The sequence below is a fragment of the Alosa sapidissima genome, chromosome 4 (assembly GCF_018492685.1).
Source record: "Alosa sapidissima isolate fAloSap1 chromosome 4, fAloSap1.pri, whole genome shotgun sequence".
Classification (NCBI taxonomy): Eukaryota; Metazoa; Chordata; class Actinopteri; order Clupeiformes; family Clupeidae; genus Alosa; species Alosa sapidissima.
The window spans coordinates 18,334,051-18,360,799 of NC_055960.1; the positions used below are offsets into that span (position 1 = coordinate 18,334,051).

Sequence of the window (26,749 nt, forward strand, 5' to 3'; positions counted from 1 at the left end):
ATTGATACTTATGCACCAACAATTCTTCATACACATCTCTCTTCACATTTGTATATGTCTCCTTATTTTCAATTCCAGACATATCAAGACTTTTCGCCAGTTTTGTGCTTCTCTCTTTGCTTTTCTCTCTTTCTCTTTCTCTATTTCATTCCTGTTGACAGACTGTGCAGCCTGTGCTGTGAAGAGTGATTGTGTACGTTGGTCTGCTTAGACTGCTGCTGTCCTGGCGTCTGTGGCCTTTGAGGCAGGCTCTATGGCCAGGCTCGTCAATCAGGCCTCGCAAATCTCTGACAAATAAAATGCCGGAGCTGATGTGATCCCCACCACACTCTACCCAGCCTCTCCACATGACAAGTGTTACTGTGCGCATCTCCCTGCTAAAACCTAGAGCCTAGATAGCACAAGTGACCTTGTGGGCCTAGATAGCACAAGGTCTATATCTCCATCACTGTATTACACAGATATATCTAAACCTACAGTGCACAACTTCATGTCACATAGTTCATAACACTTTACAGATATGTAATAAGTTGGTAGTTTCATGGTAATGATTCATGGTTTCAGCACAACACAAAGGTAAAGCAAAAGAGAATGTCCCCACACGGGAGTAGCACTCGAAATGTTGCCGTTTTTTAATTAAAGTTCAGGATTTACTCCGGTGTGCGGATATTTTCTTTTGCCTTACCTTCGTATACTTTGTCCTGCACCTGGCCTACCACTCTACCAAACTTCAGCACAAACAACTCATAACAACTAAGAATGAACCTTTTTTAAATAGTAAAGAGCTACAGTGATATTAAGTCTGAGGCTAATGTATCTATTATAGATGTCCACAGATAAGTGCAATTTTCACTGTAGTTTCTTATTTATGTACTAATACTGATTCATTTTCTGTGCCCCGGTCAATGCCTTATTATATTGTTTTAATTTCTCAGTCTGTTGCTTAAGTGGTCCTTCTCTGATGGAAAATATGGCCACAGCTATTAAGACCGTCCCTGCCAGACCACCTTTTGGGGTTGAAGGCTCGTGCTTGGGGTCTAACTGCAGTTTTGTGGGGCATTGAACGTTTATCCTGCCAGATGCAGGCTGTTTTTCCCCTGGTCTGAGGTAAAGTTGTGTTACATCTGCCAGAAATCTGACAGACATAGCAAGCCCTCAATTCTCATTTTGCAGTCACAAAGCAGTTTCTAAAAGCTTGCCAACCTTTATTTAATATAGATTTCCTCCACATTCACATCTAAGTTTTCCTCTCTGGACCTTTGCAATAGTTATTCTCAGCACCAAATTAGCATTTTTGTTTTTGCTTAGAAACGAATAAACAATTAACATATTACATATACATATTGATACATGACTGAATTGAATACAGGAAGTAATTTACATGATCCAACATATACAGTAGCACCTCTTCATTATAACATATTCTGCTATTCACAACACATGTCTGACATTCTACATGTTCATATGAGTATGGTAGTGCCCTAGAATTGTGTTAATCACTGAAAAGGAAATATCAAAACACCACAATCTTGTGCTTGTGCATGTAAAATGTCATGACAAGATGATTGAGGTTTATGTTGTCTTTTAAAAACATCACTTTTTCATGTTTCCATCTGGTTGTCATGGTCGACCATGGATATTAAACACATTAATTATGCAGGATTTAGCTTCAATGGTAACTGTTATCCTGTCTTCCCCTCACTTGAAACACTTTTAAAACATCTCTTTTACTTACAGGCTCGCTATGATTGCCTCCCGTCTGTTTATCCTCCGTGGCCACAAACTCATTTTCTTAATCGCTGATAGCATTGTGGGGCTTATTTTGTGGTATCCTCCCACTGGTATGTCCTTTCCATGGAATTGCTGAGTAACTTCATTTGCCATCAGAGTATTAGATTGTAATTAAATATGAGCATAAGTGGAGTGGTAAGCACAGACCCACAACACACTCTTGGACCCTGTACGCACACACTCAGTAGGGCATTCACATCCAGGTCTAGATATCTCATTTCGCCATAATAACTTTATCGTGTGTGTGTGTGTGTGTGTGTGTGTGCGTGTGTGTGCACGCGGATGTGGTGGGGAGCAGCACAAGGTCCAAATGTGACTCATGCATTTTAAAGACTGCTTAGTAAGTAATAACCCCATCCATAACTCTCAGTGTGTACTGTAAGACCAAATGGTCAGCTAACATGCTATGGTGGTAGTGGTTTGGTTTCCTGGGTGAGAGGCCCTTTGTAAATCTGCTTTGAGTACTGATATGATATTTTTGGACCTTTCTGTATTAACTCCTAATGACCAGGCCAAGGACTCAGAGTCGGTGAACAAACTCCAAACAGCATGTCACAACGATAACCATCACATCTTTTTGCATTTTAACAAACAGAACATAGCTGGAGCCTCCGGAATGAAGGGCATATTTCACAGATTCAGACTTCTCGAGAAGAATAATCACATTGCAGCTAAAAGCAGTAAATCTATTTTAAACTGTTATCCCTCCTGAAACAACGTCTCCTTTTCTTGTGTTTTTTTTGTTATGTCAAATAAAACATGCAATGCATATTTGCTCAGGTAAATCACTTCTGACTTCACTTCTGACTTCTGCAGATTGCTGTGATAAATGGAACATTAATTCTGCTATGTACCAAAAAATTCTGAAGGAGAATGTCTGAGGTCTGTTCATGACCTCAGACTGAAGCGAACTTGGGTTCTGCAGCAGGACAATGATCCAAAACACACCAGCAAGTCCACCTCTGAATGGCTGAAGAAAAACAAAATGAAGACTTTGGAGTGACCTAGTCAAAGTCCTGACTTGAATCCTATTGAGATGCTGTGGCATGACCTTAAAAACGCAGTTCATGCTCGAAAACCCTCCAATGTGGTTGAATTACAACAATTCTGCAAAGATGAGTGGGTCAAAATACAGTGCTGTAAAAAACTCATTTCAAGTTATCACAAATACTTGATTGCAGTTGTTGCTGCTAAGGTGGCCTAACCAGTTATTAGGTTTAGGGGGCAATCACTTTTTCACACAGGGCCATGTAGGTTTGGATTTAGTTTTTCCTTAATAATAACCACTGCATTTTGTGTTTACTTGTGTTATCTTTGACTAATATTTACATTTTTTTGATAATCTGAAACATTTAAGTGTGACAAACATGCAAAAAAATAAGAAATCAGGAAGGGGGCAAACACTTTTTCACACCACTGTATATATTCTGACAAAACCAGTCCGATAAACCCATGTAAGACCACAGTTATTTCTCCCCTCTGAGCAGCAGGGAAAAGTCAAAGTCAAAGTCTGCTTTATTGTCAATTTCTTCACATGTCAAGACATACAAAGAGATCGAAATTACGTTTGAGAGAGTGGACAGTAAGCGTCTGAACCACTAGAAGCAGGTGAGGATGGCTATAGTGGCTGGGATTGAATTCAGACTTCCCACATCGGGGACCTCCTGCAAGATCCAGCAGTTTGTTAAACCTCTGCAGCACGAGATGAGCAATAAATTGCTTCCGTGTTCCAGAGAAAATACACATAATGCAATACTGCGCTAACATTATGTGACTAAAGGAACCCTCTTTTCCAATAACTGAATTGCACCCCCCCATAACGGGCCTCACTGGGAGTAAAGAAAGATTAATGTGGTAAATAAGCTGGCCTATTTTTAGAGTCTGAGACTGTTAAGAAATGACTCATTGCTTTTCTTGGGTGCAATTCACAGTAATATTAAGAATGAAGGCAAAAAAGCCCATCTGGTTTCTTTACCTTGCCTACATTTTGCCTTGCAATGGGCTGCACAGTTTAAGTAAATGATTGCTCAGAGGGCAGTGTGGCCCTAGACCATCTTCAGATCCAAGCTATAGCTCTGAGGGACCTTTGAAAGAATCACGGCTCCACAAAAAACTGATAAAATCGAATCAGAGGAGATTATCACTTCCTTGGTCTCTGAAACAGCCCTATCTGTAGCTAGTCCCAGTAGCTGTGGGGAAATCTCTGCGATAGAGGGGTATCTAATGTTCTCTGTGCACGCAAAGACGATCTGAGTAAAGATAGGACTGATACTTCAAATGCCCGCGTCTGTCAACGTGCAGATAACTCCGCTTGGCCCTAGTGCCCCACTGACACGGCAGTTCTTTGAAATGATTCAACATTGACGTGTTATAAATTATGTAGTGTTTGAGTGTATCCATTTCTTGCACTTTGTTTTTCCTCATTTCGTTTGGAATGAAAATTCTAAAGATTTCTTGTTTTTTTCTGCCAGAATTTCAAGATATTCTACTCTCTTTGATTTATACTTGTTCTCAAGCAACAAACAGCTTTACTCTGTTTTCATGGTGGTTACAGGTCTCTCGTGGCATGGAAGTCTGTTAGAAGCAACCCCAGGCAGAAAGGATTTGGGTATAAAGGACTCAGTGTGTGGTTTTTATTCTGATCTGCATTTTTGGCTTACTTCGGATGCTGCCAGCCACTTTACAGTCAGGCAGATGGCCATGGCACACTGTCTGGTCTTCAAATAAAAAAGGTCAACTGAGGTCGAATGGCTTAGAAAATATCTGTGAAAAAATCATTCAAATTGACGGACATATAATAGTATATTAGATTTTCACCAACTTCAGGCATTTGAAAAGGTACAACTTTATTTAAAACGTTTATACCGGCTTTATGAGGGTGACGGTAATCAGTGAAGAGTATGAGATAAACTGTCACATGGTACACTTTTAAAAAAAAAACTGACTGACTTGTCTGACTTTTTTAAAGAAGGTGTTTTTTTTAAAGGAAGTAAAGCACATATGATTAAATCCCTTTTTGCAAAATAATGTTCCTTTCAAGAGCACAGAAAGTTCCTAATACACTTGACTGATTTTCCAATTGATTTAGTGACATTATAGCTGACATGAGCATATTCTGAGTACTTCTGATTCACCTGAAGAGATGTTGCCTTAAGAAGACTGAAGCATAAAGCACAGCTCACAGGGTGACCTGCAAGGACAACTGCTTTCATCAGGAATCTCTTTCTGACTCTGTTGGGGCACTGAAATACTGTATTCATTTTCAAACCAATACCTCTCCTTTGATAAGGTTAAGATTCTTTCTCTGCACTATTGTGAGGAGAAAAGGACTGTGCAGAATCATTTTAATCTTCAAACACCATTAGCAATTTGACAACGGTTACACAATCGTAGTTAACCCCCCCCTCCCCCCTTGTATTAGCTTGTATTCTTAGTATGTTGGTCATGTTAGAACTGCTTTTCCTCTTTGGCCTTATTTATGAAGTATTATAGGTGACTGTGTTTCACACTGATCTCATGATATTTATGTTGCCTGTCTGTGTTCTCCATCATCGCGACTTTGAGATATTACCCACACCTCTGTTTCAGCACCTTTCCTACAAAAAAATGCAATGTTCAATAGACATTTTCACAGTCAGCAATTCTTATGAAAAGATATTTAAAATGCTGGCTACAGTGAAAGAGATGGATCTAACATGTGTCTGGTAGTCAGTGGATGATTTATGAACTGGCGCAATGATCTAGTGCATGTTTGTTTTATTTTACTATATTAAATCATTTGTGACACAGCAGAAATGTATGACAGAATCAATACAGATTATGAATACCAATGTAGGGGGCCGTGGTTTCTAAGGACATGATAGTGGGGGGGATTTTTAATTGCATCCTTCATGTCAACTTTCCCCTGCTCAGTTTGTCCACTACAGTATATTATGATAACAGGCTCACTGGGCATCAAAGAAAGGACCAGTCTAGCTCAGCAATGAGAGAAGCAATCTCGTAACCAGAATGAAATGTCTGATGCCTGGTGTGATGTTTGGATCTGAAGTTTTGAAAGCATTTCACCTTTATGCTTCAACCTGCCTGTGTGATCTCACCTCTGGGTGAAATATTGATCCAGGTCCATTCAGTGAGGTACTTAACCTGGGATGACCACAGTAAATAAGAGGCAGAAAGCCTATCCACTTACCACGTTTTCTCTCCGGGGACCTAGGCTATGACAAAAAGAATGCAACAGCTGAATTAAAATAGCAAGATACATGCAAATAGTCTTCACATTTGCATGTAAATTCACATTTTACCACTTGTGCCTCACATTCAAGGGCCGCATTGTCTTTCACTCAGGGACTTCGGAAATGAATAGCTATCGAGGAAGTTTAATAGTGAACACGTCATATTTCTACGACTACAAATGCATATTGGGTACTTCCTCCTCATTCCTGTACACTGTCCTCGTCTGTCCGACAAAGCAGTTCTCCCTATCACCACAAGGGGCTAAGCATGCAGCGCGTAGCCGGGCACAGTCTCTCAAAAAAGGAAACTCCGGCACTTGGGTGTCAGCAGAGGGTAGATAGAGTCTATTCGCCGCTGCAGTTCAACTCATAGAGGAACCTACCGAATTTGGAGAAGCACGTCCAGCTGGAAGGATCACAGTCCCACCAATTAATAAATTCTGGTGGCTACCCCCGCACCAGAGAGGTAAGAACTCTGTTTGCCTGTTGTTCACAGCAAGACACGGCTGCAAGTGTATTTCTTTTTGACTTTTGGCTTTAAATAAATTGTAGTGCACTTGTGGGGACTAAGTGAAAGATAAACGGTTTCTTATATCCATATCTTGCCAAATTGAGTTTTATTATGCGCGATGTATGTGCTTGCTATGTATAATTTGAGTAACGTTGCATCAGATTTTAATTAAGACGCATTTGTAACTTGTTGCCGAGCGTAATTTCACAATCATCTTGGATTTAGCAACTCTTACAATGGCAGCGTAATATCTTAGATTCCATCTGTGTCATTACATTATTGAGATGAGTTGTGCGTTACAAGGGGCTAGTTGTACTTTTTAATCTAACGGATGAACGTTACAGAGCATGCAAGGAATTAACTCCTCAGAGATAAATGTATGCTTATCGTGAAATTTAGGAATAAGTAGGATACAGTCTGTAATATAGGCAAGGATTCATCACCATAATGACTACGCATTGCCAGAAACAGTCAGATTTCTTGCAGGCTCTGCAAATATTAACTCTTTTTGGTTTCACTGAATATTTGTCAGCGGTGATGTTGGGGAATGCGATATGAGTTTGGCAACTGGAATGTTAGGAAACGGAACTTGGCTGGCGACAGACCGTAAATCACGCAGCTCACTATCCCATTGCCTTGCCAAACATCAACTGCAATTATTCTTATCATTAGGCTACGACAGTAATTTGCCCGAGCTGTACTAATGGCCACTGTGAGTTCAATATAACAGTTTACTAGGGACTTCAGTTGATAGACTTTTACTTTGTTCAGTCAAACAAGCATTCTTTAATAAAATAGCAAAGACTCCACACAGCCATTTGTTGCGCAATTCCATTATCTGACCACATCTCTGTATATTCCGATACTAGCTGCCTGATAATATGATATTTAGACAAACTAACGTGTTCGAATATGAGAATGGTTTGTGTGCTATGATGCCTAGTCTGTCCAACACCTTGTGGGTCTGGAATTGCTTAATGTCTGGGTTGTTGTGACATTTCACTATATTATATTTGCATACTATTGATTTCCCCATTAATTCAGTTATTTTTGTAGTTAAAAGGGTTATAACGCATACAGCCCTTTATCTATGGTACTGGTAAAATCTATTGTAAAATCTATGATGAAACAGTGTGTTCGGCGTACAGTGTTTTACAGTAAAGGGAACGGTCTCATTGAGTAAGATATTGTCATTGCTTCACTCGGGTGCCTTATCATTTCACATTCCTTTAATTTTAACGGTCATCTCTCTCATGGCCGCCTGAAGGTTTGGCTGTAACACGCTGGCTGACTCTGGCTGTATAAGGGTGATTGGCCATGAGGACTTTGCATCCTGATGTCTGTACGAGATCATTTAAAATCTGAGATGTTTTAATGAATCATGTAGATTCTCTCAGTTTGCAATGCAGTGTGTGCTTCTGTGTGTTTTGCGTACTTCTTTCTCTCTTTCTCTCTCTCCCTCTCACTGTGTGTGTGTGTGTGTGTGTGTGTGTGTTTGTGTGTGTGTGAAAATGTTTTTGTCACTCTTGACTGTAGGGCTATATTCTCACATTAGGGATTACTACACTGTGCCCTTGGTCTAGGTCAGAGGTGTCCCAGTGCAATTCCACAGGGTCTCAGTGTCTGCTTGTTCTCACAGTAGACCATTACCCAGTGCTTTATTGGCCTTTGGAACCCCACGGAAAGGGCCTCTCACCCAATCAATGCCTTAGATTATCCAATTAAAGACAGATGCTCAGCTTGTGGCAGACAGCACTGTAAGTCCTAGATCCCAGGATTAGACAACTCTAATGCAAATCATGTTGCAGAGATAGAGATTTAGAGGCGTGTTAAGCACTCATATTTGATGGGGATTGCTGATGAAAAGGACAATAGTTGCTTATTTACATACTGTTGATACATGCTGCCCTATTTTTGTCCTCATATGTTTCTGTGGTGGTGGCTGTGATAGACCTTCCATTGTTGTCATTGAGATGCGTGGTATACAGTATTAAGTTCATACTGTATGCAATGCACCATACATCCTCATGGGTGGGCATTTTCCTGTCAATATAAATAGTAGATGGTTTCAAGATGCTTTAACTGAACAACACAATGCATTATATGTATGTTTCTATGATTTATGAACTTTGGTTGGATGCGTGGAGTTGCACAGCAGTCTCAATATTGGCATAATTATTTTCAGAAATGCTAACCCTGAAATAGTTGTGATGAAGCAGTGCACCATGAATGGCATTGATTACCATTTACTGTCTAAGGGGTAAACCTTTGCCAGGAGGGGAGAGGGGCATGGGAGGTGGGGGGGTGAACTGATGGATTTGGCCATGGGCGCAGTAAAGATGACAGATACGGGTTACAAATGAGGGAGGTTTTATGGCTCCTGGAAAGAAGTCTATTAGGCTGTTTAATTGATCTGGGCCTGTGGTTAAGTTCACCCCCACCCCCAGTGCCACAGCCTGGCATCTGCTGCAAGACCCTCCGGTGTGTGGACCTTTACTTCAATTATCCACAGTGTTGCAATCACACATCCGTTTCATCCAGTGTCTTCTGCCGGCCTCGGAAAGCCTTTCTTTCTGCTTTCTGTGAGAATTCATTCATTCAAGTGGCGATGAGATTTTTCCCCTCCAGTTTCTATTTTTCCACAACTTTGTTCGGCAGGGTTTAATGCCACAATTCATTTCACCAGAAAGTGCAGGGTGTGGCGTGGTGTGACCAGGAAACTGATTTTATTTTTCCGATTTTCCCCCGATTTTTCCCCTGTTTTACATCTCCATCTTACATTGCCTCACTAAATATTCACTGCACTCCTGCAATAGGCACACATAGTCTTCCCAGAAAATTAAAAAGGAATAAATCTCTCTCAGAATGCACTCTTCCCACTTCCTCCAGTCTATTGATTGCTATATTAGACTGAGGATTGTGGGGAGTTAGTTAGTAAGCGCGGAGAGAGTGGTGAGCAGGTCTGTCATTATTCTCGTTATTCCCCTGTTGTATCTGTCATTGTTCTCCCTGCTATAGTTGAAATGAGTCTGGATTTAATAACAGGATGGCATGATTTCCTCCCCCTTTGCTCAGTAGCCAGCAATTCACACAGCAAGGGGCCACGGATGGACGATGCTGTCCCTGTGTGGTTGATGTCATTATCATTGACCAGCAAAGCATGGAGAAATCTGTGAGAGATTGTTTTTAGGAATTGTTGAGCTGTATGGTCAAGATGCACAATGTTTTTTTTTCCGACTTTCTGTACCATATGGTAGCTATCTCTAACTGTACCATATGGTAGCTATCTCTAACGTTTTAAGCTCTGTACGCCTTTCCTTACATGTGTATGTTCAAAGGCAAATTAATTAATGAATCATTACATCAGTATACATACATCAAAAGAAACTGGGATAAAGCCTAAGAGCCACAGCAAGATCAACAGCAAGATTTAAACAAGGTAGCTTTCATGTGTGTATCCCTGCAGTGGTGTGTGTGTCTACTGCAGTAAAGGCATACCGAGACACTCTCTTATGACCCTTAATGATTTTCTTCAAAGATGTTTGTATTACATTTTTTGGATAAGGTATAAGAAAGATATGTGACCCAGGTACCCAAACAATGTTTGACGTTTTGGTGTCAACACACAAAAAAGCGTTATAATTGTAATTAGGTATAATTTTATTCCAGTAATTGACTGGAAATGGACGTCTCATATTGGTTGATGCAGGGTCCATGCAAGGAAAAAAAAGCATACCTCTTATGGTGCACTCTACAGATGGACAGTGTCGAACACAGGACAACCAATACATTACATTTCAGTGCTATTTATTGATACTGGCACCAGGAATGAAGATGTGCTTGACATAGCGGAAACTTTAAGTCTGTTGCCAAATGAAACATCACTGTCTTTTTTTCCTTTGGACATTTTTCAAAGTTGTATTGATTGAATTGTATTGTTATGGTTAGAATTGGTTTCTAATTCAATTTAGTGTCATTACCCAAAACCACAACCGAATCCAAGGACACAATTATTGAATTTTCCCTCTTCAAGAACTTTGAAGGATTAAACTGTAAGACCATACTGTACCTGTTTTTTTTTTATGATGCCCAAATTTTCTCAACACTGTTGATGATGTCATTAATTGAAGTGAATTACCAGATATATTTATGACTGTTTTGTTTGAAATAAGCATTTTTCTCAAAGAGGCCTTACATAAGCTCTTCTGTTGACAAATCACTTGCTGGTTGCTTTCTGACTTTGAGGCTGGTTAATTTAAAACAGGTGGCAGAATCAACTGACTGACCGCTTACTGAAGTTTATACAATAGTAATGAAGTAGTATTTTTTCAGATTTTGTAACAAGTGCACTTTCACATTCAGTTGAAAATATTAGTTATTTGAAGATGCTGTAAAAGTTAGTTTTTGGAATATATACGGGATATCGTCTTTCTGGTCAGACATGTAATCACAAATGGTAGAAGGCTGTGAAATATGCAAAGCCTCTGAGATTCAAAAGGATCCTTTAGTCTGTAGCTTAGTGTCATTTATTTGATATATGCCCATAAATGTACCACAGTCTGGTGGTGCATATAGCATCTTACACCACCTTTGAGCTATACTGCTTTAGGTAACTATCTTGGCTGAATGGGACACGGGAAAGAAAATGTATAAAGAAAATTATTGAATAGTTAATTGCTAGTGATTCTGTAGCACAGACAAGTGCATTTCTGTATTATCTTTGCCATTATGCACTGGCAAAGTTAGTCATTAAATGCTTTTTGTAATGACCTCCCTCTGCACATTTAGTGCCTTAGTATAATAATGTGTTTTCCAATGGCAACCACCAAGTAGAGTGTTACCATGGCAATGTATCTTTGGATTTTGATGCTGGCATTTGCTATTGAGCTGCTGACTGGAGATACACTTTTTCCTTCCTTTACTGTCTCCCAGTGTAACTGATAAAATCTGTGTTCTTTTGAAAGACGGGCGATGCAAGTTGCCATGGTGCCTTGTGTGTGAACATCATATATCGTTCAGACGTCCACGTCAAAATTTGCTCTGCAAAAAGAACGCTCTGTGTGATTTGGTGAAATTACCTATTACCTTACATGGCTGCCTGTAACAGCCTCACATCTCTGCCCATTTCACAGCTGGGTTCGTAAAAGCTGGAAGGCCGGACCTACCAGCATCACCCACTCTCTTTTACAACAGGGTTTTTTTTTACAGCCCCATTCTAAGTTTGAAAGTTTGAATAGTGTTGAATAATGCATTGCAGCCGAATCAAGGTGGTCATGCAGTGGCTTGAGACCTGGGGATTTAGCTCAAACGGATGGAGAGAGTAAAGGAGGCTGTGGTAGACAAACAGGACCAGCACACCCAGTGCACCAGGCTCCCCCGTCCAAGGCTGGATGCAGGTATTAGAGAGGAGTTTGGCCTGTCATGGGGGAGACTTTATGACCAAAGCCCCTCAGGCAGCCCCTGGCTGGCCCTGCCACAGTCCGATACAGTTGACTGGCTGTCATTCAACTGACCTCATGGTCAGGTAGAGAGTTCAGCCATCAAATATCCACTCACTTCTCAATTTTTTAGCCAGTCTGTCTATGTGTATATACAGTACATGTGTGTGTGTGTGTGTGTGTGTGTTTGTTCAGACTGCCTGCAGTATCCTAGAAAGAGAGTTGTAATCTCAAATAATTTACCAGCCGATTGAATTATTGCACACTATTCACCTCAGTCCACAGAGAGAGCGGGAGGATATTAGAGTGGTGATTCATTTTTGGGTTGCCACTGCTGCCACAGTGCTGTTGAGTGTTCAGTATTTCAGTCCCTGGAGGACGTTCCTTTATTTCGCATGTGCTGTTCCACTGGACACTCTGCTGTTGATCCCTGGCATCCCCTAGTTTTTTTTTTTTTTATCATCACGACATCTGTCCCCTCACCCCCATTCGTTGGTCTGCTACATTGGAATGGGCTTCGGCTCGTCTCTCTGCCCCCCCCCCCCATCTGTCAAACGCGCTTGGCGGCTAGAACACTGTCGTCAGATTCACGAGGGTGGCTTTTTAGTGCGTTGTGTCTGCCGGTGTTGGCTTTGATGGCGTGACATTTGGAGAGTCGCGGGTCGCCAGTCCACTTCAGGACAACATGTCCTCTCCCCGCTTCAAACAAGAGCAACCTTTTCCCTCCCTAGGTTCACCTAATGGGGAATCATGGAGAGCTTTGTCAAGCACTGCATAGTGCTGGCCATTCAGTGTGTGCCCCTGAGCCATTTCCAGATATGCATCATTTGAAGTAGTTTCTACAAATTGTGCTTGGTGAGACCTATTCGACTCACACACTTATCCTTGCATACCCTACTTTACTATGGCAATGATTCATAGAATTTCAAATAAGCCCAAATCACCCAAATCTTCTAGTGTCCTTAAAAGCTGTAGCTGATATGGTCTCCCCACAATTTGAAAAATTTTCAACCCCAAACAAGACAAAAAAAAAAAGGAGTGTAGAGGAGAGGAGAGTCCTGCTGGTTTGGATGCATTTTTCCGGCTTGCCGCAGGCTCCAGCTCCAGCTCACTCTCTTTACCTGGGCGGAGCGGGAGCGAGAGTGGGGAGGCCGCGTGAGCGAGCGAGGCCTCTGCGTGGGACCGAGCCAGTGAGTGGAGCCTGCCGCGCACTAACAAGAGCTGCTGAGTGCCTGGAGGGTTGGGAGAGCGGGAGGTGCGAGAGAGGAGAGTGAGGCAGAAAAAGCCGCTCCGGATTGGCCGTTTTTTTTCGGCGACGGAGGCGCGGGCTGAAAGCACAGCCGCCAAAGCAGCGAGCCTTTGGAAGCATGGAAGGGCTGCCTGTCATGTTGTTCTTAGTAAGTTCCTACCTGAGCTTTGGCTGCTGTTTCTCTGTGATGGACACTGCTGCAGACCTTGAGAAGATGAAGACAGGCCCTCGAGGCGACTCTGGCAGACTGTGTGTGTGCACCAGCGCTAGCGGGTGTGTGTTCTCTTCTCTTCTGTCCTTTTGTTTAGAGTGTACCTGCAGTTGTAGACTCATTCTGATCCACTGATTGTATATTAACCATTTAGATAGACAGATAGATAGATAGATAGATAGATAAATAGATAAATAGATAGATAGATACTTTATTGATCCCCAAGGGGAAATTTAAGTAAGTATGTGTACTGTGTGCTGGTATTGAAGCCTGTGGGTTTCTCCGTTTAGGATCATGTATATATGTGGGTGGACAAGCATGTCTGATACTGTAGGGCTTTAAATAATTCATTGAAAATGTTCACCTCTTACATTCATTGATTCATGTTGTAACACTTTTCACCTCAGATGTAGGTCATCATTATGTGTTGCATGTGTGTGTCTCTGTGTGTGTGTGTGTGTGTGTGTGTGTGTGTGTGTGTGTGTGTGTGTGTGTGTGTGTGTGTGTGAGAGAGAGAGAGAGAGAGAGAGAGAGAGAGGCAGAGAGTGTATATGACACAGTACATGCTCCTGGATGTAAATAAGTTATGATATGACAATGGCACATCTGTTTTTAATGGTGCACAGCTGCACACGCGCATGGATTTAATCTGAGTCCACGGTGGGATTTGTCCTGATGATACATATCTTTGTGAGATTAAGCCCGTGGTGCCATGCCGTGACAAGTTGCCGTGGCTTGGCTTCCCCCCCTTTGTTTCCACCGCATAATGGGCTTTGTAAGTTAATACCCACGAGACACAACAATTCTCCTGAGCCACGGATTGTGAAATTGTCCCAGTTCGGAGAGCTTTCGCCTGATTGGAATAGGGAAAAAGGTGGATTTTCAGCTGGGAATGACTCTAATCTCCGTGGCCTCCTCTCTCTCCTCTCTCTTCCTCTTTTCTTCTTGGGCTCTTTCCTCGACTCGACTCGGAAATCGCATTCTTCTCCCTCAAGAAAGCCTTTTGTGTGTGGAGACCGCTGTCCCCGTGCCAGCACTGAGCGAAGGATTGTTACGAATAGGAGACGGCCCAAAGCACAAGTCAGGCCTCACCTAAATTATTCAGCTGGTGTACAGAGCAGAGGGTCTCTGACACCGTTTCTCTTCAATCATAAATCCAGTTATTTATTCATGTTTTTAAATATGTTTACTCTTGCTCTTCATGTTAATGTATGAAATAAGAAAGAAATGTGAGATATCCCCATTTGGAAGAGGTTTACTGATTTGTACATTTTGTGAAGTTGCTTATTAACTTGTAAACATGCTTATGGGTAGATTATATATTCAGCAGTGAAACAAGCAGTAATGGTTCTGTTCAAAGCAATGTGTAGGAAAGTAGGTATATGGGATAAAAAGGCACACAGAACATGAAAGCAAGGTACATGAATCTAACATCTATGGAGTTTGTTTAGGCCCTCTAGCAATTTGATGCAATTAGCCCCAAGAGAACATTGTTCAGAAGAAACATAAACACACCAAGTGAATGTTTGAAATGAGTTCACTATTTGGGGAAATGTACTCAGCCATAGGCAGCATATTTCCCCTTCCTTCATCGTCTGTTGAAAGGTGTCATGATGAGGTGTTCTCCAATTATCCAATAAGGCCAGAAAGACATGTCTTACCACGATTCTTCGGATGAGAAGTACCACCACCCTAGATGGGTTCCTTGATTAATTCTGACCTTTGTAATAGCAGTCAACACAACTTGAACCCAAAATGAAAATGACATTTGAGAGAGACATATATGGTCTTTCCCATAATTGGTTTGGGGAGGCTATTTTACAAGGTCCTGAAGTAAATGACATAATTCCACTTGTGAAGATAAGAGTTGGCCCCGTTTAATTACAGCTCTATCGGGCAAGGTGCAGTGTAATACCATTGCCCAGGCCTGTTTACTGTTGTATGATTTATGTTCACAGGCCGTCTGTAATAAGCTGATAAACAGCTCATTATAGACAAGCACCCAACAGCCCCCATTGATAACCGCACGTGGCAGTAAAAACCTCAACTGTCCGACCGTACTGGAGTACGACTCCCATCTCTCCCAGGCTCTCCAAATGTCACACTCATGAGGCAGTTTGTTTATATCTTATTATACGTTATATTTATCCTGAAGGGGAGGGAACTCAGGTAGAAATGGAACGTACCGTCTGTGTGTGAGAGACAGGGATGGAGGGATAGGGAGGGAGGGAGGGAGGGATGGAGGGATAGAGGGAGGGAAAGAGGGGTTGATGAGAAAGTGAGATGTAAATAGTCATTTTTGTCTCGCATTCAGAGAGTGACAGACGGAACCCTTCCGGTCCAGTGTCTCAGACAGCCATTGTATTAGACAGGCCGGCAATCGTGTGGTTTTGAGATGGGCAATTGGAGATGGAAGCTTGTTGATAAGTGTTCTGCGTTTGATTTACGTTAAAGCAAGCTAGTCGGTCTGTCAGCGTGTACATTGAGCTGATGTATATTTGCAGAGCAGAATGTCAACCTTTTTTTTTGACACTATTTTTGGCAAACCCATCATGCAGAGGATAGGGGGAGGGATTGAATGATGGTCACCAATCTTGACTAAGTCAAAGTCTGGAGCCCTCCAAGCCATGTCTCATCACTCTCTCCTCTCACTATATTTTAAACAGTGAGCCCAGCCCACACACACTCCCTTTCCTCACCCCCTGCCTCTCCTCCTCTCTCCCTCAGTACCAGTAACGTATCTCTTTATCTCTCTCTCTTTTACTCTCCACCCTCCCCACTCTCTCCCACTTTCTCTCCCTCTTCATCTTCTCTCTTGCTCTCTCACTCTCACTCTCTCTCCACTCCCCCTCTCTCCACCCCCCCCACCCCCTCTCTCTCTCCATCTCTCTTTCTCTCTCTCTCTGAGGCATGAGGCTGTATGTGTTTGGCTGTGCCGAGTGCACACAGTGCGAGGAGCTCCATCTGGAGCAGTTCTGTTCTGTGCCGGGCAGGCGGGCGGGCGGGCGGTCAATCCCACGGCCCCGATCCACTGATGCCTCCGTCTGCCCCTCGCTGTGCCGGGCTCCCGCTCCTCCTGTCTCCGGCTTGCCGCTCGCTGCTCAGCACAGTTTGGGCTTTGTGGGGAGTCCAATCTTTTAATTGTTTTTCTGCCAACTTCACAGAAAGGGGGTCTCTGTTTCACAGATGTTTAATGTATCTCCAATCGTTTTTCACACCGGGGGAGTCTTTTAATGTATGGATAACCTTAGAGGACTGTATATTTAGCAAGCGTTAGATAGAAGTTGTCTCCTAAATTACTGAATGGGTTCAGTGTCATATTTGAAACGAATATGCAATCCAAGGTAATGGTATCTACTGAAGTGTCCATTCAGAGCTGTGCTTTGAGTAGAGGCAGAATAAAACTAATGACTTTCCCATGGCTAACAGTCCCAGACCTAATAGTATTCAATCTGAATGTCTACCTTCAGTGATCAAGAGTGCGGTTAACATACAAGAGGCTGATTTTTCAATAAGATGTGCCCACCTGGGAGGATTGCTGCACTCCCTCACTGTCCCTCAAATTAAATATTGTGTCAGCGACAAGATTGATCCTTTGAGAATTAGGCCTGGGTGAACTACCAACAAGATAAGTTCAGTCACACAGAAACATGACTTGTCTTTTCCCTCGAAGGTTGTAATTGCATTGAATTCATATTTGTGTAGTTACTGTTGGAGAAGAAAGATATCACAGTATATGGGGTGAAATGAAGGAGCTAGGTCTAGTAGTTGCTCTTGTGGTTCACTGGCAGGAATTTCTCTCTGTGGCTATACAAGCTAATGCATTCTTTCTTTCTTTCTTTCTTTCTTCTCTCTTGTTTTGGCTCTTGCTCCCACAATCACAACTTGTGTTTTCTAAACACAACCTGGATGCACAGGGTGTTCCATCTTAGTATGTAATTTCTGCCCAGTTAGCTAATAGCATTTCCTGTTGAGTCTGCCTCCTTCATGAATCACTGGCTGTTAATGGTGCATCGGTAATTCTGGTCACACACAGGCAGGCAGGTCCCAGTGGGGCGCTGCCCTGTGGCGGATCCATTATTCATGCCACCACCTGGGCTTGTAGCGAACAGTGACACCTGATCCTCTGAAAAATCAAGTAGGGTCACACTCTGACACCCTTTTAGAAGTTGGTTGAATCAACGAGGTTGATTTTGGGTGGTCAGTCCCTTTTTGAACTAAGCCATCCCCCTCCCAACCACACACACACACACACACAGACACACACACACACACACCAACCTCACTCATGCGCAGCACGCACACACACGCGCACGCACACACACACACACACACACACACACACACACACATGCAAATACACACACACACACACACACACACACACACACACACACACATGCAAATACACACACACACACACACACACACTCTCACACACACCAACCTCACTCATGTGCAGCACGCACACACATGTGTGCGCGCACACATACACACACACACCACACAAACATGCTTCTACAGTATATACTTGTCTACCCTTCCATCATAGGGCACTTAAAAAGTAGGAAAATCTGGGGCAGTCTTTTGCTTTCCTTCCTGAAAAAGATTCACTAACAGCTGTAGTGTACAAAAGGAGAGTAAGGGAGCGAAGGAAATGGACCAGTGGTCTTGTGTGTCAGAGGAGTTGCGTAACTCTTATTGTATGTTTGTGGTAATGGGCGGATTTTCACAATGCTCTGGGTCCGTTCACTAGTTTACCTAGTTGCACGTCTCCTCTCTGTCTAGTTATGCAGTAAACTTTCCCATCACAGCAGAGGCTTAAACTCAGATGTTATTTTCAGACTACTCTGGAAAATGACATGTAAGGAAGGTAAGTGACTGTGATGTTTACCAGTCTGCTCCCTACCTTTACATTTAGAGTCTTTTGCTTATGCTGCCGGCCAGTTATTTGTTAGTTCTTGCTTTGCCCCCTCCTCCATTAAGGGAGAAAAACACCTCAGGTCTTATTTGGAACCATGTCAACCCAATTGGCCCTGGGTACTCCCCCTAAAATTGCTCAGAGAAGCATTACAGCTTTCCCCATCCATCACAAGGTGTATTTGGAATATGAACCAAATCTAATTTCTGTTAAGAGCAACATTTACATAAAATAGCTGAGATAGTCAAACAATAGATGGATGTTGCTTTCAGGAGTGTTGTGCAATTACTTTGCCAAGCAAGTGTGTCTTAATAGACTGGCGGGTTTGCAATGCAGAAGATTTAGATAAGTAAGATAAGTGAAGGTTTGACTTGATTTAAAATGAACATCATAAGGGGGCTGGTTGCTTTGCTTTCACACCTCTGTCCTCTTCACCCCAAACCAGCTTGATGAGGTTTGAGTCAGGAGACTGTGCTGGCCTTTTAATGATTTGAAGTCTCATTTCTAGTCATTGACATATCCTGGAGGTATGTTTTGGGCCATTATCTTGCTTGGAGGATCAACCGCTGACCAATTTGGCTTTGACTAGAGGATAAAATGCAAAATGCTGTGCTTGCCCTTTTAGTTCAGGGTGCCAGTCACTTTATGCAAATGGATGCTGACTCTGGATCGAGCAGAAGCGCCTGAGACCACACTTCCTACTCCATACTCGACAGTTGGTGTCCCACACTGAGCAACCATTATTTTACCTACCTGACAGTGTACAAAATCCCTGTGTAATGAACAGAAGATTTCATGAAGATTTTGATTCATCGCTCTAAATGTTCAGCCCTTATAAGGCCTGATTATTGTCTTCTGTAGTCCACCTATAGTACCTCATGTCCTAGACAAGCCTTTTTTTCATGTTTCCATTTTAGCAATGGCTTTCTTACTGCCAGTCGACTTGTCAAATCTGCAGCTCAAAGTCTTCTCTTTGGAAACTAATATTGACTTACTTCGACCACTGTTAAGCTGTGCTTGAAGCTGTTGTCCTGCAAGCCACCCGTCACTTACAGTGTTGACTCTGGCAGACTTCTCGTCTGATTCGGTTGTGGCTTAGGGTCTGCTCCCCCCTCCTGAGTTTCCTCTCCTTCATAAGAGCTTTTAAATGATGGAGGAACTTTTGACTTTGGCATTTCTCTAATGGAGAGACAGGCCCCTTTTAAGGTACCAGCAGTCACTGTCGTTAACATAGTTCTAATACAGATAGAGGATTTATAGGTAGAAGTTGGCAAAACTCGGTACACCTGTAGGAATTGTTTGCATCAACTTTCAAGACTTAATTTACTGTAGAAAAGCTGTCACCCAAACACTTGTTATTTTTTATCCTTTAACAAGGGAATATCACATTGAGATAGAGCCATTTTAAAGCTCTGAAATTACTTTAGTCTAAATGCTTTTCTACCTCTGGTAGTGTACTGTACAGCTTTTACTGGACTTGAACTGTTTCAATTACAATAACAATAAAACAATGGGGCTCTAAAACATTTGACTGGTAGTGTACATTGAATTTCTTATTTCAAATGAAATGTTCAATGCACAAGCAATTTAAATTGAGCCTTATAACAGCCTTTCTTAACCCCATGCCTTATAATATGCCCAGGCGTCCAGTGTCCATGGCAATGGCAAAATTCTCGGTGGCATTAGGCTATTTTTGGGTTAATACATAAAAATAGTAGGCCATGCTCCATGTTTACTGGCCTTAGATTATTAATGCATCCCACAAAGGATATAGCAACAAACGATAAATCACTCCCGAGGGCCATCACCTTTTACATTAATTTCATGTTCTGTGTCGATGGGTCGGAAAACCTCTACATATCCTTGAGATAAATCTTCCGAGTGACTTTCCTCTGGCCTGTGTCATTATCTTGTTTATTCGAGTAATGGCCTTTGCAATGACTGTGATTATTTGTACCTAATGAAAGACCTGGCCTCCCAATATCCCGCTGCAGCCATAAAGCACGTGCTGGTCAGTCTATGCAATGAGCTCTTGAAATGATTGTGCAACGAGACGAGAGATGAAATGGCACCCATATGAATCTCCTTATCTCTTTGCCTCTTTAAGGAGATTGTCTGTTGGGTGTGCCTGTGTGTGTGTGTGTGTGTATGTGCGTGTGTGTGTGTGTGTGTGTGTGTGTGTGTGTGTGTGTGTGTGTGTGTGTGTGTGTGTGTGTTTGTGTGTGTGTGTGTGTGTGTGTGTGTGTGTGTGTATGCATGCATGCAGTAATACCCATGATGTTCTTGCTTGACATAGTTGGCTCCCTGCCTCTGATGCTTTCAGGCTTACTTTAAAACTGTAACCATATGAATAAGCGTCTCCAAGTAGGCAATTCTTTATTAAATGCTTTTTTGTTGTGGCATCAGTAACAGTTTAATGTGGGATTATCAAAACTGGTCAGACTAGGGGAATAATGCAATCATTAAATACAGGAAAACGTGATGTTATATGGTCATGTTCCAACATCAGGGGTACAGGGTCTTAGCGTCTTATCGACAAGCAACTTAGATGTAGCATAGGTGAGGCCATGGGAACAACAAGGCAAGGGAATGCTGTTGTTGATCATGCTATAAGCCTTTATAGTGAAGTTTAGCTAGTATGCTGTATAGCCCTGTGTTCAGTCTGTAAAAACTTGATAAGCTACAGCTCTGCTGCCTTCTCTAAATCTAAACCTTGAAATAGCATGCTAGCCTAACTCAGATACCCAGCTCCTGCAATCCACCCTCTTTGACTAAAATAGCCTACAACATAAATCAGAATAGATGATGCAAGGGGCTATTAAAATCCCTTTCGTCTGAGCAAGGGACGAACCTGCCGTTTACTTCCAGTTCAAAGCCCAGAACTTCCAGTATGCCTATGCCACAGCTAAACGTCTCCTAAAATATTGAGACAATTCATCTTTTATTCCTGAATAAGTGTGTGCATTCAGTTTGTATTACGTGTGTGTGTGTGTGTGTGTGTGTGTGTGTGTGTGTGTGTGTGTACAGTGTATGTGTGTATGTGTGTGTGTGTGTGTGTGTGTGTGTGTGTGTGTGTGTGTGTGTGTGTTTGTGATTGTGTTAAGTGTGTTAAGTGTATGTTTCTTGCTGTCCCAGATAATCTGGCCAAGATTTGTCACATTTTCTTAATATGCTCAAATGGTCACTCAAAATGGTCACAGATAGAGAAATAGACATTTTGTTATTTTTCCTGGGTTTGATCACTTTGTTGTTATTTTCGCACAATCTGAGGACAAAGAATTTTGTTCTATCTCACAAGGATCAAGGTCAAGGCACCGGCCTTACTTTTATCTGTTGAGTCCACCCAGTCTGCACCTGTGAGGCTTAGACTTGAGTTACTGGCCATTGCTTTTCTCTATTGATCAGAGAGGGTGGACCAACATGGGTTTCACAATAGCGTTCATTTATGGGAGCCATAATGGAATGGAGAAGTTTGACTGGGGATTATTTTTTTTTATTATTAACTTGGTTTGAATAAACACACATAAACTTATGTGGGTGAGTAAGGAAACCAAAGAACAATCCAGGGTTTATTTTTTAATAGTGTGTGTAAACTGTCGTTGGGGACCAAAATTCCTTAAATCACAACTTACTTTGACGTAATAAGCTTGTCCACAAGGCTATGCTATGGGCTATTTCCTTGCAAGTGCAAATTCCTGTTTTACTCAAAAACATTCAAATTAACATTATTTTGGTCCCAAAAGAAAGTTAGCTCTCATCAGATTGTTCTTAGACAGGAGGTTTCCTTTAAACCAAAATGGGTTTGATCCAACTTCGTCACAACCAAATTCTTGCCTTGACATTTTTACCTCTGACCTACAGTACTGTTCTGCTCTGCAAAGATTCTGTCAGAGTTCGATTATGTGGGACAAATGACATTGTTGTATTGTGTAATACTACTTGTATATGATACAATACATATGTTGCAGAGGAAGAGAGCTGTTTTTAGTCTGGACAAAAGGGGGGGAAATCCTGTCCTTCCTTGGTTTTTATTCACTCTTCATTCTCTCTCTTTCTCTCTCTCTCTCTGTCTCTCTCTCTCTTTCTCCATCTCATTCTCTCACTTCAGCAGTCTCCCTAGCCACAGATTAATGCGTTTGACAAGCCAGTGAGCAAGAAAAAGCATTAATTGCTACTCAAAGCAGAGAGCTATCATGGGAGCCCTTGTTCAGAAATTACGCAGTTTTCAAAACCATGAGGCAGCACACGTGCGTGACACGGGATCGCCGTGCGTCCACAGCCACCACAGCCACCACCGCCGTTCTTCCCCAAACGCAGGGAAAAGGGGGAGCGAGAGCGGATTGGCAGGATTTGAAAAGGAGCCGTGCCCATGGAATGGCAGCGCTTTGGAACGGGGCAGTGCCTCGGATCAGCTCGCACGGCCCCCATTCAGGCGACAGCGACTTGACAAAGGCCTAATCAGCAAATGACATGATGATCCAGCTTACCGTGGCAGCCTGACAAAAGCTGCTCAGTGAAAATCGCTCGCAAGACACTGGGTTTCATTCTTCGAAAAAATGTTTGTCCGCTCACATTTGATTGAAAAGTTGTTTTGGCACATTCTTATGATTTTTTTCTGTCTTTTAATTTTTCTTGTGCTTGGATTAGTACCGTCACTCCGCTTTCTAAAACCTGAAATGCACTTGTGCATAATGAGGATAAAATTCAAATAAATATTGTGAATGTAGACAATTGCTTCATTATCAGAGAAGAATGCCATTGTCATTCTGATTCAACAGGAGACAGCTGTATCTTGTTATTTTCAGACACTTATCAAGATGTGCTCTAGAACATAGAGTGGAAAATGTGCATATTCCATAATGAAACAGCGTCTCAAAATGTCCATGGTATGGAAAACGATATATCATATCATACATATCATATCATATCATATCATATCATATCATATAAAAGTGTACATATTCTTTATGTACTTTATATTCTTTATGTCATTTATATTCTTTACGTTCTCTTTATGCAGTATGATGTAGATGCTGCTTGTCAGTGGTTTGGCTAATGGCTGATAGTTGGGCTTCTGCTGGTCATAGTGATCTCTTTGTATTCCTTCTGTCTTCCCACTATCCTTTGGTGTGCCTGTCACCTGAAATGGCAAATATCAGTCTTTGCCGTAATTACACAAGGGCGAACCAACAAAGCATGAGATTATGTGTGATAGATGAAGAAGGCCAGGTTAGGTCGACAATATTAACTTCACTTTTTACTCCACACCAACGGCGAGGGCTTGTCAGATAAGGAACATGCAATTTTCTGTTCCTGATTGAATGTTTGAGTGCTTTACTCTGTGTAAATAAGGGGCTGATGATGTTGACTGTCCCACCTCCAGATTCCCCAAGTGAATTCCGCCACTAATGAATGCGCTGTCATGTTTTGTTGAGTTAATTATTCCAGAACGACGGACTAAATCTGTGCTGTGACCCTCGGAATGGACTTCGAGATCAGTGGAACAAAACGCACGGACGGCAGGATGACTGTGGGTGAATGTGTGTGTGTGTGTGTGTGTGTGTGTTTGTGTGTGCTGTAGAAAGACATGACACAACCTTGAGGCCACAGGGTACAGACTATATACAGTACCCTCCAGAATTATTGGCACCTCTGCTAAAGTTGATTAAAAACGGGTATAAAAAAATAATCTGTTGGTGATTTATTATAATCTCACAATGAAAAAAATAGGGAAAATCCAACCTTGAAGGGAAGCAAATTTATTTTGAGAAAAAGGAAAATAAAGAACCGGAAAATTTTAGCAGAGGTGCCAAATAATTCTGGAAGGTACTGTAACCATTGCTAAATAACAAGACTGTTCTTACGAGTATACATGAGTCACATCTTGTATTTCCGTTTCACCTGAGATGTTGAATAGAGGCGAGGGACAGAGTGAAAGAGACAGGCAGAGAGAAGGCGAGAACTGTAGTGTACGCGCGCGTGTGTGCTTCATATTTCCTTAAGAAAAAGGCTCGTTTAGATGGCTCGCTGGTGCTGACAGTGGATGAAAGCTTTGCTGGTTCGCAGCTGCAGTGGAGTTTGACAGGTGAGGATGCATCTGCGGGAAAGGCTGTAGGTGAAGGGCGGCCGGAGCCCAAAACAGGTCATTTCTCTGGGGAGACCGACACTCATCGGAGAGATCCAGCCCCGCGGCCAAAGATGGGTTTTTCATGAATCCAAACATGTTTTTGTGCGCCACTGTGGAATGTTTCATTGTTGCAAACTGATCGACGATCCAGGCTTGGATTCAGAAAAAAAAAACCCAACTCCAAACGACAGACTCCTCTTAAACTTGTTAAATGACTCCTGTTCTCCCAAATGGTGTTCTGCATCAGTCAAAGATGCCCAGAAACTCAGAACGACATCTTTTTCAGACAATATCTAATTATGTATTTATTGGGTTGGCTAAATGAGGGAGTGATGAGTGTAAATTTCTGCTGTGACGCTGTCAACTGCAATGCCCTCACAGCAGCATGGAGGAGATGGCACAGTGCCCATGCATATATATTTATTTGCCTTCAGTTGCTTTCTTTTTCCTTCATTAGAGTGATGGAATACCTTTTCAAAGGGTAACACATGTAGACCGGAGAAACAGGAAATGCTTAGGATCTGTAATTAGTGAAATGCAAGTCACCGTGTTGTGTAGTCTAAAACTCCCCACTTCCTGCAACTCCTAGTCTCTTTTTACCTTTCATGTGTCTGGTTGTAAAGGTCCTTGTAAATCAGAGAGATCCCCACTGCTGGTTGTCTAGCACCTGGATTCAACATTTTGCTTACAATACACTGTCTAAATGGACTTGCTCAACCAACACAGAAGACTCCCTCTTTTATAGATCCGACAGTCAGTCCTGTCTTCGCTAATAGCAGTGTCTTTGTAGAGCAGGCTGCTTTGGGAACACGATCGAAGAGACACAAAGAGTCACAGGCTGAGTATATACCTTGTTTGCACTGTTTTTCTTGTAGATGAGAGTAGAAAGCACTCACCTTGTCGACCTGGGGTGCGTTTCTTGAAAGCGTAGTTGGCTAACTTCTTTCGCAGCCTGTAGTTAGAACCATGGTTCATGGATTTGGTGGATTTGGTGGTTGGAACTACTGCTCCTGAGCAGTCGCACTTGTGTCGTTCCTTGGTAGTTCCGGTTGGTGATGTCATGAGTGTTAAAGGATAAGGCAGAAGCCTAACCAAAAATCACAAAGTGGTTGTTTTTCTCGTGACTCAATGATTGCTCTATGCTGTTGGCTTAATGTTCATTAAAAGACTGCCCTGCTGGGCTCATTCTTGCTACTTATGTTAATTCGAGTGTTGGCTTGCACGTTTTGATAGGCTAGTGTTATGGTAGGCTATTCATAGACACTGGAAAAAAATACAATGATCAATGGTACAGTAGTTAAAGCAGTTGACTTAATATGAGGACAATGTAGGTTTGATTCCCTCATTAGGTGAGATTACCCTCTTGCTTCTGACTACTGTATGTGCAGTTGAACTAGTGTGACACGTGGAAATACCAGAAAAACCTGTCCAACTTTACTTAAAACTGTTATTTTTAACTGATGACATGTTCCTAATGGTCTCTCGATGTAGAGTAACTATCTATAGTACATAAATATTTAGGGTCCAAAACGATTGTTGTGTCTCGTATGCTCAGGCTATTCTTGCTCAAAAGTGATAAGGAGGCTACAGGTAGGATACTGTATGAACTCTGGTCGCGTGTGGTGTTCTCCCATGTTACCGTTGAGCCACCAGACAGACAATATCGTTGGGCGATAACTTAAAATTCGCTGAGGTAGGCTATACATTTTTTAACATTTAGCCTAAGCTAAATATTTAATAGACACAAATAATGACAAATATTGAGCAAGGCACCTACTGTAACCCCTCACTGCTCAATACGCGCCTTGAAAAAGTAATCTGATTACTGATTACTCCTTTAAAAAGTAACTTAGTTACTTTACTGATTACTTGATTTTAAAAGTAACTAAGTTAGATTACAAGTTACTTTATTAGTTACTTTCAGCAGCTGCCGACAACACCCCCACCGCCACAACATAAAAATGATAACCGGTTTTGCCAATACTCACTATACTGGAAGTGCATTTTAACAGTAATGCCAACAATGTATAGCAGACATCCCAACCTAACTTACTTAGATACTGAAATGCAGATGTTTGTTCAATAATGTCTAGTCAGTACACCAAATAAGGAAGGCCTATTGATAGAAATTGTGATAGTAAAATATGTAGATTTTGGTAGTTTGGCCTTTTCATGTAGCCTTGGCAACTAGCCATCTAGTATAGGCCTGAGTAATATGCAAATGAAATGACACTTGTTAAACTCACCTCAACAAGTATTTTGCAATCAT

General features: G+C 42.0%; 1 protein-coding gene across 2 annotated transcripts in view; it reads left to right on the top strand.

The window, feature by feature from the left end:
• The first annotated feature begins 6,372 nt into the window (after nucleotides 1-6,372).
• The window catches only part of LOC121706587 (cadherin-22-like), a 128,512-nt gene continuing 108,135 nt past the window's right edge, over nucleotides 6,373-26,749 (top strand). For both annotated transcript variants that reach the window (XM_042088457.1, XM_042088459.1), the window contains exon 1: nucleotides 6,373-6,489. The gene's annotated coding sequence lies outside the window, so the exon portion shown is untranslated. The remainder of the gene's footprint in view (nucleotides 6,490-26,749) is intronic.